The sequence below is a fragment of the Mastacembelus armatus genome, chromosome 12, assembly GCF_900324485.2.
Source record: "Mastacembelus armatus chromosome 12, fMasArm1.2, whole genome shotgun sequence".
In the NCBI taxonomy this organism is placed as follows: Eukaryota; Metazoa; Chordata; class Actinopteri; order Synbranchiformes; family Mastacembelidae; genus Mastacembelus; species Mastacembelus armatus.
This window is the reverse complement of record NC_046644.1, coordinates 13,747,211-13,759,565: the sequence shown is the minus strand read 5'-3', so window position 1 is coordinate 13,759,565 and position 12,355 is coordinate 13,747,211.

Sequence of the window (12,355 nt, the reverse complement as noted above, 5' to 3'; positions counted from 1 at the left end):
TGCAGTGAGATTATGTCTGTCCAGTGCCTCACAGGAAAATCTAACCCTAAAACAGACTGACCAGTTTGTTCTGTTTCACCTTTTAAAAAAATCCTTCATTTGACATTTATTATACTGGCTGGCCTATAAATAAAAATAATTTCTTACTGCAGACAAAGTTTTTCTGCCAGTAACATGTCTGCCCATGGGGAAGGTGAGCCCTTGCCTAAATCTCTAGAGATGTCTCCTTTGCCATCCTCAACTGGATGAGGCTATTATTTTTCTGTAGTCTGTGCTCCTTGACAAGGAGTCAAGCTGACAGTCATATATAGAATTTAAAACATCAGCAACTCCTATCAAAAGTAAACAAGCAGAAATTGCTACTGCTCATCTGACTCCAAATGATTCTCGAACCAAAATGCTGATTCAAAATATTTGCTTTTATTGTTTAATGCTTTTCATACTTTATTAAAACTTTTTGTCATTTAAACCCAGTATTTGATGCTTTGCTTGCTGCAAATAGATGGAACAGACAGAGCGTGTGATCACAAAATAAATGCCAAGAAGATTTACGTTTTCAGAAAATGGTGTAGAATAATTAATCTTTCACATTCTGAAGATTGTTTTTAAATGTTAAAGTCACAGAAAACTAACTTCTGACAATATAATGTAAAGTACAGCAATAATTAAACCTGCATTAAGCCAATTCTGTGGCTATTTTAAGCATGGAAATTGTTCCCTTTTTGGTCTAACCACTAAACTGTTTCCCCCCCAATGACCACCTTAATATCTTCATATTGTTTTAAATATGTAAGAGAGCTCCCTGGTCATTGGGAAGCATATGAGCTATCAAAAGGTTTTTTGATGTATTATGAATTGCCTCTGGAGGACATCTTGACAACTACTACTTCTTTTAATCAAAAGAAAGGAAATAAATGTGTATTTCAGTGCCAGTTGTCTGCCTTATGGTGGTGGCAGGATATCTTCATTTATAATGTAATATAATTCCATATTTACTGCAGGAAGATAGATCAGACTGCATGTTGTGAAATTGTTTCTAAAAGTTCCATATATCACTTCTGTTTAGAGTTTTATAAAAACAAAGTTTTCTCTCAAAATTACAAATTACTGCAATATCATACAAACAAGTAAACAGGTTAGAGCCATGTGCCCTAAACATTCACGTTAATCACAGGGAATTAAGTCATTTGACTGTACATGTACAGAGAGGAGCACTTAATGTAAATCTGTGTCCTTAGGTCTAATCCTAATTGAGTGTTCTAGACAGTGTTCCTTACTTTTGCTGTAACCGAGAAACCATTGTAGGGATTACAGAAACAGCCTCTGGCCAAAACATCTAAGTAGCACTTAGAGGAAACACTTTTCTACATTTCTCATTAAATATTGCAAATTTACTTAGCTTCCAGTCTGCTTTGAAATCCATGGTGAAAATTGATGCATGTTCACTTTTTTTTTTTTTTTCTGTTTCTACCTTGTTTGCTTCACAGGTCCAGATTATCAGTGTACAATTGTAATCCTGACCCCCAACTCCTGCTGAACCTGGCTCAGGCAATTAAAGAAAATATTTTTTTTAAAAAAGCAGGCAATTCTTTCAGGGGAGAAAATTAATTAGTTCACTGAAGTAGTTAGGTTTCATTACAGCAAAGAGTATGCATATTTTTCTACTCATTCCTTGTGGAATTAATTTCTTTTGATCATTAAGTTTTCTGAAAACACATTAAATATCAGCATCACTCTTAGCCATAAGGAATTAAAAAAAAATCTCAACTGGAAAATTCTTGTACCCAAACAGTGACATTTGTAAGGAAGTGATTTAGCCTCTAAACATATTTACAGTAAATAGACATATTAGGTGAAATAAGTGAAAAGCGATGACAGCTGCTGTTGCAGAGATGGAGTAGACAGGACAGATGTTCCCCATGCTGAAAACCACTTCAAGACAGCTTTCAGTCATACCTTAATTCATTTGCACTGCTTAACTGCTCGACCTGAGATTATATAAAGTTTGATTTATTGGTTTGTGCAATTATGACTCAGAAACAATAATGCTGGCACAGTTTGCTGGAATGGAACTGCATCTCATTTTCACTCTTCACCACCATCAAGACATCTCAAACAGCAGTTACGTTGGTATTTGAGGTACAAAACCTTTAAGGTTTGTACTGTAGATGCCCAAACAGACCTAAACCACCACAGAAAGAGGAAGCATAAGTAAAAGCCATGATATGTTGTGTATTTATACTTCGACATTACTGCATGTATGCAAACAAATAGTATACATTGTCATTCAGCGATGTAGCTCCTGAAATTATACTTGTACAAAGCTTAATATGTCATTTGAGTTCACTTTCTGTCTCGCAACAGGGAGTCAGCTTAACCAATTGGCATTCAGGGATGCAGAGCTCCCCAGAACACATTTCTGAGATTTGGATGCAACCCTCAGTGACCTGTGCTTACCCATGCATAGTTAGAGAGAACTATGCATGAACCTATTCTCAGAAAGTTTGTTGTCTAATTTCCATTATGTACTGTGTATCATGTCTTGGTTTTGTATCAGTGTCTTGACAATAATTTCACACCAAAAATCTTGTCTCATCCAACTGATTTCAAAGCTTAATATATTCAGTTCTTTTGATATAGCATTTTTATATGTAGGCCTGTATGAAAAAAGTAATTTTCTTTTTATTTTTGCAATCGTTGTTGAAAGATGATGGATTCTCAGAACAAGACAAGATGTCTAGTAGGGAACGCCTGATGAATAGGCATTTGAAGGTGTATATGTATGTGTATGTGTATGTGTATATATGTATATGTGTATATGTGTATGTGTATATATGTGTATGTGTATATATGTGTGTGTATGTGTATGTATATATGTATCGATTTAAATATGTTTGCAAGATTTACTAAGATCTACTGTTTGTTCCTTAGTACAGTCATGGAATGCGTACCATTGGTAAAAATACATTTTGAGGTAACACAAGAAAATGTGGAAAAGTCTATGCATTGCGATTCCCTGTAGGTCACTGTGTAAATTCTATTTTCTGAGAGGCACCGTAGATGTCAAAACATTGTCATTCAGCAGGCAAAGAGTCAATTGTCTGAGTGCAGAGATAAGTGAGGCTGACATGACCATTGCAATCACATCTGCTGGTAGAAGTGATGAAACTGTGTATAATAGTGTAGTCTCATGTCCTTCTACTGCATGTGTGTGAAAGTCCACATAAAGCCATCTTTACTTGTCTTTAATGGTTAAATGGTGTGACAGTATGTTATTTTCTGATAACCAAGGGTGTCAGTCTGTCAGTGAGGTTTTGGGAGGGCTTTCAAGACAGAGTAGAAAATAGTAGGCTTATAGATAATAACTAGTATGCCGTCTGTTGTATTATATCTGATTGGATATAGGACAGTGAGATGAATTTCAGTTGTTTGCAGTAACAGTGCCACTTTTTTTTTTTCCAAGATGTGTTTGGAGAAAAAAAAAAAGGTGTCTGAAATAGGCCAGTCAAACCATAGTTGATCTGTAATGTAGGAAGCTGACTGTGCAAAAATGGACCACAGCTCTTACATAGAGGACAGAGTAAAGGGCTATCCAATAGTACTGCCAGCTCACCAGAGCAAGGGGTCACTGTAGCTTATAGAATTGAGTGCCAGACCATTGTTCCTTGAATGAAGTTTAGAAGTCAACTAATTTGTCAAAGGCTGCAAACAATGGCCCACCCCATTCTTCACCTGTCCACCTCAAGTGATGTGCGGTGCCTTACTTATCTTCACAGCAATTTATTTAGGCCTCAACTTAGGAAAAGAAAGACTTGTTTTTAAAATAGAAGCCAGCCATTGTTAATCCTGAGACTGACCGATCTTATCATTTCATTCATTTTAACACTGATTTAGTAACATTGTATTGAATTAAAAAGGGCTTTAACTGTTCACTAAAAATCTCAACCTTTGTCCTAGTTTGTTGCTATGTGACACACAATCTATACTGGGAAATAGAATTTAAATTGGACGTTCAGTGCCCTCTGTATGATGTATTATGGTCTTACCTTTTAGCTGATTAAATCCCTACATCCATTTTAGGGTGGAAAGCATGCACATCCACCTCCAGGCTGCTGCAAAATCCTGAGCTCTTGCGTGCATGAAACTGGCTGGTTGTGACTCAGTCTTTGGCATAGTTTTCAGTTTAGAAAGAAAGCAGCAACATAAGGACACATTGGACACACTCAGTTCAACAGCTGTGTCTGTCATCTCTTTTGCTCTACATGGTCTAAAGCAGTCCATGTTCAGTAAACATGTCCCTGGTGCATCAGTGTGATCACTACTGAAATTCTTAGATAAATGTAATGCTAACTAACAATTAAATGTACTTCATTGCCTTCGATCTGCATGTACATGCATGTAGATGAACTTTTACATTGACATTACAGTATATCAAACTGTTATCTATTACAGGAATGATTCAACATTTTGGGAAGTGCTTATTTGTTTTTATGCCAAAAAATCAATGAGAAGCTCACTTTGAGAAGTCATGGTGCTTGGCCAGCACATTCCTCACATGGTTACTAGTTTTTTAGGGATTGAACAAAAGGAATTTGAAGGCCTAATAAGGGACCTTTAGTTTACCTTTAGTTCAATTATATATCCTATATATAAGTTAAGGGTTTAGCTTCAATGCTATGCTAAGCTTATATTTAGTGGACTGATGTAAGTGCTCTAATAGAGAGCCAGCAAATAAACAAATTTTTAATACACATACAAATAATATGTACTCTATGTCTACATATTAGTTCCATCTCTGGATGGCAAATCTGTCAATACGTCATAGCTTAAAGGGCACAATTGTTGTAGAAGGGATAAGAGAAGCTGATGTGATTGTTAACAGTTGCAAATACCCATGCTGAAATGTAATATATGGTAATATATTCTTCCTAATTCTAAACCATTACCAAGGGCACTGTGAGTGCACTACATGCCTCCAGCCATGAACACACCAAAAATCTGACTGACTGCTCAGTGCACTCCTCTGTGCTTTGTGCTGTTTCTCATGATTCACATCAAAAATAAAAGAACATGTAAAGAATTTCATACAGATTACACCGTCTAAATTATGTTTTACAACCTTTGCACACTCTAAGACAGTGCACTAAAAAGCAGCAGGTGATCCTCCCCTGGCTGGCTTCATCTGCTTGGGACCACAGCACATTGTCAAGGAGTTCCCCAGGCCCCTGGAGTTTAGAGCGCTCACCATAGGCTATCAAGAGATCATAGCCTCTAGCATATGTATAGTTATTTGTTATAATGTGGTGAGTATGATTTTGAATTTTACTAAAAGCTTAAATATAAGATAGGTAGATACTTTATTCTTAAACCCTTCATAAGCCCTGAAATGTAACATAAAATAGCAAAATAAATAAATTATCCACTTATTATGCTCGTAGGCAATTCTAATAAAAATTCCAGTGGTAAAATGTATCATGTACAAAAGGCATTAATATTTAAAACAGAAGTTTTAATAATTTGTGATGACATGAAACAGTAACCCATTCCCGATCCATTAGTTAATCCCCAAGAGTTTGACGACATACCTTCACCTGCATTTTGTTAGTCCCATTAACAGCAAAGTAAGGGTACAGTACATCCATCTGTGGAAGGGAAAGAAATGACAGGCAATTTCATCTGGCCTTGTAGTAAACTAAGGCCTTCCTGTTTCGCAATGGATAACCTCACTTTTGGCATGGCCTGTCAATTATAGACCCCAAATATGTGCCAATTAGCTGCAATATGCACTATCACTGTCCTTGCAGTGACATGAATAGTGGTTAGGTGAGATGGTTAGGGCAAAGAAGAGCCAGTAGGGACAACGTGGATTTTTTGCAGCATGGTTCATATTTTTACAGCTCAGACTCTGTAAATATTTCACTAAATAACTTGAAATTGGGGGACAGCATTGCCAGAAAAAAGACCAGAGAGGTAAGTAGCATGACTGGTCAGACAATCAATTTATAATCAAACCTGAATCATTTTTTTAGCAAGACACATAGGCACACCTACTGAAACATACACTCAAACACTGATTTGACAGTCCTGACAACCACCCTGGTATCCATTAGTGAAAGGAAAAATGCTGCAATGAAGGTTTGAAAATGTATAAAAGATTGCTTCTAGATCCCCACTGGTTTTACCTTTCCACATCTCAGATCAATATTGTCTGTCTAGTCAGAGCTTTTGATTAATGTGGCATCAATGCCGTTTCCTTCCCTCCAGTAACTGTGCTCCTTGCTCTTTTATCATAACAAAATTTGAATGCTCATTATAACCAACCTTTTCAGGTGTCCTATTACAGTAATTTCAACGAAAATGAGGAGAGGTAATGGCCACAGAAACCTGTGCAATTCAGCAAAGAAAGTGAGTCAAATTTTGTGTTTGCTGTGATCTCTAAATCTACTCCACATTCAAGGCTGGACATGGTTTTTCTAACCTCAGTTCTGACAACATGCTTCCATACTTTATAGAGCGTAGTGCTGGGCTGTTTCAATCCAGTAAGAAGTTATGCCAATTTAATGAATAAATAAATAAATACTTTTTTTTTATTGATTTAAATATCTTCTGTATGTATGAGATTTGACTGAAAAGTTTCTCTGGCTCCTACAAAATACAGTAAAACATTTACACTATTGGATGATGCAAAAGAGGCTTTACGAGATGTTTTGTTATCTTTAGAATCAATAGATAAACAGAACATTACTCATCAAATCGAACTGAATTTCTCAGATAAATTGAATAAATATAACACAATATTTATTACACCATTAAGTCATTGTAGTAAGGTATATAGTCACTATACATCATATTAAATAGCTGTGAGGAGGAAGGACACTAGAATATAAGACCTCATATTATATTACATTTATTCTAAATTATAGCCAATGTAAAAGACAAGTAGCAACTTCAGATGCAAATGATACAACATTCATTCAATTAGCCCAGTACAATTAAACTAAAAAGAAGAACTTTACTCTTGACACCCCCACAGCACAGGGGGTGGAGGTGGACAGCAACTTTGAAAAACACTAAATCGGCTTCAATGGTCTAGTGGAGCTAGACTTGAATACTGCAGGGACTTTGACACAACATCTAAAGACACATGAAACAAACAATATGGCTGGCATTGTGTAGTATTTGTAGGATGTTCACTCACCTGTATCTTCTGTCATGCATAAAAAACTGTACAATAGTCTGTATAAGCTATAGTTTTTAGCTTAATAATGCACATATTCTGTGCAGATTGTGCACTGAGCAGCTTTAAGTATTGTAATACATTAACTGCCCCCATTCGTCTGTAAAAAAAAAATTGGTTAATTAAAGAGAATGACAGGTTAAAGTGTACAAGCGCTGGACTAAACATGGCCTTATGCAATACAAAGGAAATGATAGAAATCTCTGACTGAAGCATTTCTTGGCAGGCTAATAAATTTAATACACGTCTGACAGACTAATGTCGAACCATGCTGTGACTACAAACAGACCTTGATTGGATCGTAACCATGTGTTGCTGTTTCTGCTACTGCATCTGCACCTACACAATCCGACTGTTAAAATTCCATTTAACACAGGCATCAACATGTTTGACACAGCATACTGCCAGTGTTGGTGTACTGATTGTCAGTCAGAGGGTGCTGCTGTTGATAGAGTAAAAGTGTTAATCTGACTATTGATTGAACCAACTGTAGCTTCTAATCCAGATAAAGACTTGAAGAAGGCTGAGTCTTAACTCTTATTAAGCTCAATCAATGAGGGTTTGTAGATAGAACAGTTTGCAACTGTTTAAAGTGTTGCTTAAAGCCATAACTACAGCTTTTGTGATTTTTGAAACAATGAATAGGGCCTTTTGATTTAGGATGTGTCTGTGAAGCACTGTGAAGAGCTACATCAAACTGGTATAGCACAAAGTGAAGAAAAAAGTGAAGGAAATTGTGTGTTAATAGAGAGTATCTACACCTATTTGGACACACACACAGTTACACACACAGTGTATAAGCATATTCATGAATGGAAACAAAAACATTTAATCCATTGGCTCATTCTGTGACCAGAATGTCTTTACACGTGCCCCTCATCTGTCTCTCAGAAACATATCTAACTATCTCCTGATTACTCTCCCATTATAGGCTGGCACTGTGACATTTTCACAAAACTTTTGCTTTGGAGCAAAAACACTATGCCCTGCAATTGAAAGCATGTTAAAAAGGTCACACATCCAAATAAATGCCAACAATGCCAAAGTATTTCCCGTTATATAAACACTCAAGCAAAACAGAGGCTTGCCGCACACACAGGGAGAGCCTAGTCTAGTTGAAAGAAGTTGATGTAGTGTGAGCTTGGCCTTTAATTAAATAGCAGACGATTGATTTTTTTTTTTTTTTTTGGCTACAGCTGAATGAATCTGTAGAAGAAACTAAGGACATGGAGTAGTGCCTAATATGATAAGATGGCTTTTAAAGGGTAATTAAAAGTACTATTGTGTGTGTAAAGATGATTATTGCGTATTTTTCTTTGAATATGTTAACCACTCAGCTTCAGAATTTTATTTATTTTTTTTAGCTTTCCCACATGAGCTTTCATAACAATTGTCAGTGAATAATGGTGCACAGCTTGCATATGTGATAAATAGCAGTTATGCTGTTGAGAGTAAAGGCTCTACATTTGATTTCAACCCCAAGCCGACAGCAGAACTTACTGGGGGATGTATTCACCGTGACTTTTGCCAAGGATGTAGAGACATTTATCAGTGCTGCATTCTTACTAAACACAATAGATGGGGAAGAAGAATGAGGGCACTTCCTTAAAGCACAGGTCACTGGCTGAGCTTTACATCTTAAATGCTAAGTTCTGTCTTAGTGGAAAGACAATCGTGTGATAAGAAATATTTTGATCCATCTGGTTTTCAAAAGTTAGTCAGTTATCATTCATTACTGTACATCTCAGCATGGGTGTGATTTACTTCACAATAATCGACTGACTTGGGTGGTTTGTGTACGAAATTCAATATTAAAAGTAAATCCATTCACAGTAATTTCTACTTTTCAGAGTCAGAGATGTCAGGTCACAATACAACATCCGTGTCTTTGGTAGTGCTTGATGTAAACCAAAGTAAACATTCTTCAAGGTTGTGACTTGAACCCACACATCTCTTGTTATGAGGTAGAACCAGAGCCATTTGTAGCATTTATAATTTATTTCATTTATGAATGCATTTCATATTTTATAGTCAACATTAATGCACAACCTATAGATACTTCATTGTGCACATGATGTTGCCAAACGTGTACTCCAGCAGTCACTTTTACAATCATACAATATACCCAGCATGAGGTGCAGAACAAGTAAATGAAGCATGTAACATTTTGAGAATCAAAACTCTGGTGCTGGTTAAAACCAGGAATTAATTTGGATAAAGTCTTGAAGTTTTAACATCCATAATGGTGGTATTTTGTCAACATAATGAAGAAGTAAATGGTGTGGGGTAATAAATGAATGTGTTAAATGAAATGGAAAATGAAAGGTTGATGTGGTATGAGTCTTTCTGCATTTTCATTGAATTCTGCACTCCCATGCTCAAACCCTCACATCAGTGCCACACAAGCGAATCTGGTTACACACAGACTATATGGTAAACTTGCCCTAAGCCGCAGTTCTAGGTGACCAACAAAGCATTTAGCCATGTATATAATAAGCGAACTGCATATAGCATGACAGAGTCAGACATGCTGGCAATATCCAAAAAAGCACATAATACACAATGCATTATATATTTCTTTTGTTCCTTTAAAATTATGCCAGTATTTTGCTAGTATTTTTATTGACATTTGAAGTCCTTACTTTTCACCAACTGCATGCTTTTAATTAGAGCAGGATAATATTTCAAAGGAAATTGTAACATGGCTCAAAATTCAAGCTAATATTTTATTTAAAACTCACACAGGGCTACAAATCACATTAGATTTTTCCAGTGATGTTAATATTGTCCCTGGCTGCCAAACAATGAAAGCACCTACAATAATTGCAACTTTCAAGTGTTTTTTTCCCTCCATATACTGAGCTTCTGTAGTGATAGCATGAGGAGAATAGCTCTCTGGAGCTTCTATGAAAAACTACCCTCAAGTTCCAGAGGTACAGTACAATACAGAAAGATCTTCATCCCACTCACTGGGATACATTTGGACTTGATTGATTAATTGCTTTGCTGATCTCTTTGGTCTCCTTGATATTAGAAGAAAGTAATAAATGTTCATGCCTGTGGGTATTGGGTATTGTACATGCCTGCCATTTACTGGACTAAATTGCTTACAAAGGAAAGCGTAAGCTTCCTCAAACTGTGAAGAGCAGTGTGGCCTTTTACACTGAAGAGTATACCACTGACCAGTCCTAGCATTCATTATAACCACCAAAATGGCTTTGTAATGTCTAGTTAACAGAAAAGTGGGTTTAAGGTTCAGAAATTTGGCACAAGCAATTTTACAAAATGTGCTTCAGAGTCTATTATGTGGATAAAACTAGCAACAGCTTTTTATTTAGGCTCTGTACTCATAACTACAACAGTCACAAATAGTAGAGAAATGTATGTACCTTGTCTGATACACAGAGGGAACAATTTCAACAGGATGGCACTGATATAATTTTTTTTGGCAAGACAGTCATCCTTAACTGACCATACTGAGAGATAAAATTAGCTACTCCTAATTTGTATAAGAAGTCTTTTGAGCAGTTGTGACATGCTGTTTGGACAGCAAAGTTGGATTGGTACAGCATAACATTTTTATGCAGATGACGTGCAATTCTATATGTCTTTTGTTAAATTACTATCTTTAACTAAGTGACTGCATTCACATTGACGGAGTTACCTAAATATTAGAAAGAAAGACATTTAGATCATTGGTCTTGACCAAATTGTCACAGGTGAAGTCAAAAGTTTGGACCCACTTTACCATTGAATTGAATGAGAAAGTGTGTCCAAACCTTTGACTGGTACTGTATGTGACGTTTTCTAGACTGTCCTAGACTAGGTGTGATGCAGTATGAACAGCTGTCTACTGTCTGACACATGGTTGTTATAATAACATATTAACACATTGTGTATTGCACCCCAATATTCACTGCTGCATCAGAATAATATTTTTAGATCTATAGGAAAAGAAATATAAATATGCTTAGGTCAGTATGGAGTCTGTGTTGTTGTATTTAAAGGATTTGTAACTTGCCCATCATTCTCTCCTCTCTTACTGCACTCTTCAATCCTCTTTCTATCCCAGCTATTTTCTCTTTAGCAACTCAGTTGCAAGTTTGTCCCTCTCTGCTCTTCAGCCTCGTTCCTCTCTCTAATGCCGTCCTCTCATGCTCTTCCCGCTCCAATGATCTCCTCTCCTTCTACTTTTTCCTCTCTATTTCCTTGCAGTACCCCAGCCAGTCTGGCTCCCCATGCTTCATAACTGGTGTATCCTGCTCTTCACAATCTACCCGTCTTTTGCCCTGTGCTTCTGGTGGAGGAGAAACTGCTGCTGTGTCCTTGGGGGAGTCACACTGGGCCAGAGGATTAATGTGATGTTTAGGTCTAAGCGTATCGTTCATCATCCTGTACCACTTCCAGGATACAGCAGTAGTTTCTCTTGTCTCTGTTGCCCATCCCTGTGGGTGGGTTCTTTAGCTTCTAAAAAAAAAAAAAATGACATTCTATTATTTTAAGATAATGTACAATGGCTTGTGCTGTCATAAAACAAATTTGCTTAGATTTTTTTTGTTTTTGAGATTTTTATGTTCTCCATTTTTTTTTTTACTATTCCCCCCTTTCAAGGTTCTTCTTTTAAACTTTACAAATATTAATTTATGTTATGTTATTATTTATGACACATTTCAATATCTTGCCTTTTCTTTGAGCAGTTTAGTTACTGTTACAAGGAGGTGTAAGAAGCCTGTTTCACAAAAGAACTAAATCATGACACCATGTTCCACAAATGATTGTCATTTGCAAATTGCTAAATGTTTTATTGGCTTGTGTAAAGCCCTGGGACACACAAGTGACATAGCTGTTTCTGCCAGCATGCTTGTAATCAAGTCTTTGATAATCACCAATATGACTAAACGCTTTTTATTTGGTTGATTTGGTTGATTGTCATTGTTCAGTGTAAAATAAGCATCAAACTTTTTAATTTCAGTTCATCATAAAACCACTGGAAAAGGAAATCTGCTTTCTGTGTTGGTACATCACAAAAAATATCCACATTATGTTTTGTAAACAAGGATGACCAGCTGTTTAGTCCAGCAAGTCAGAAGAGAAGTAAGGAAAAGTGTTCACAGGGGA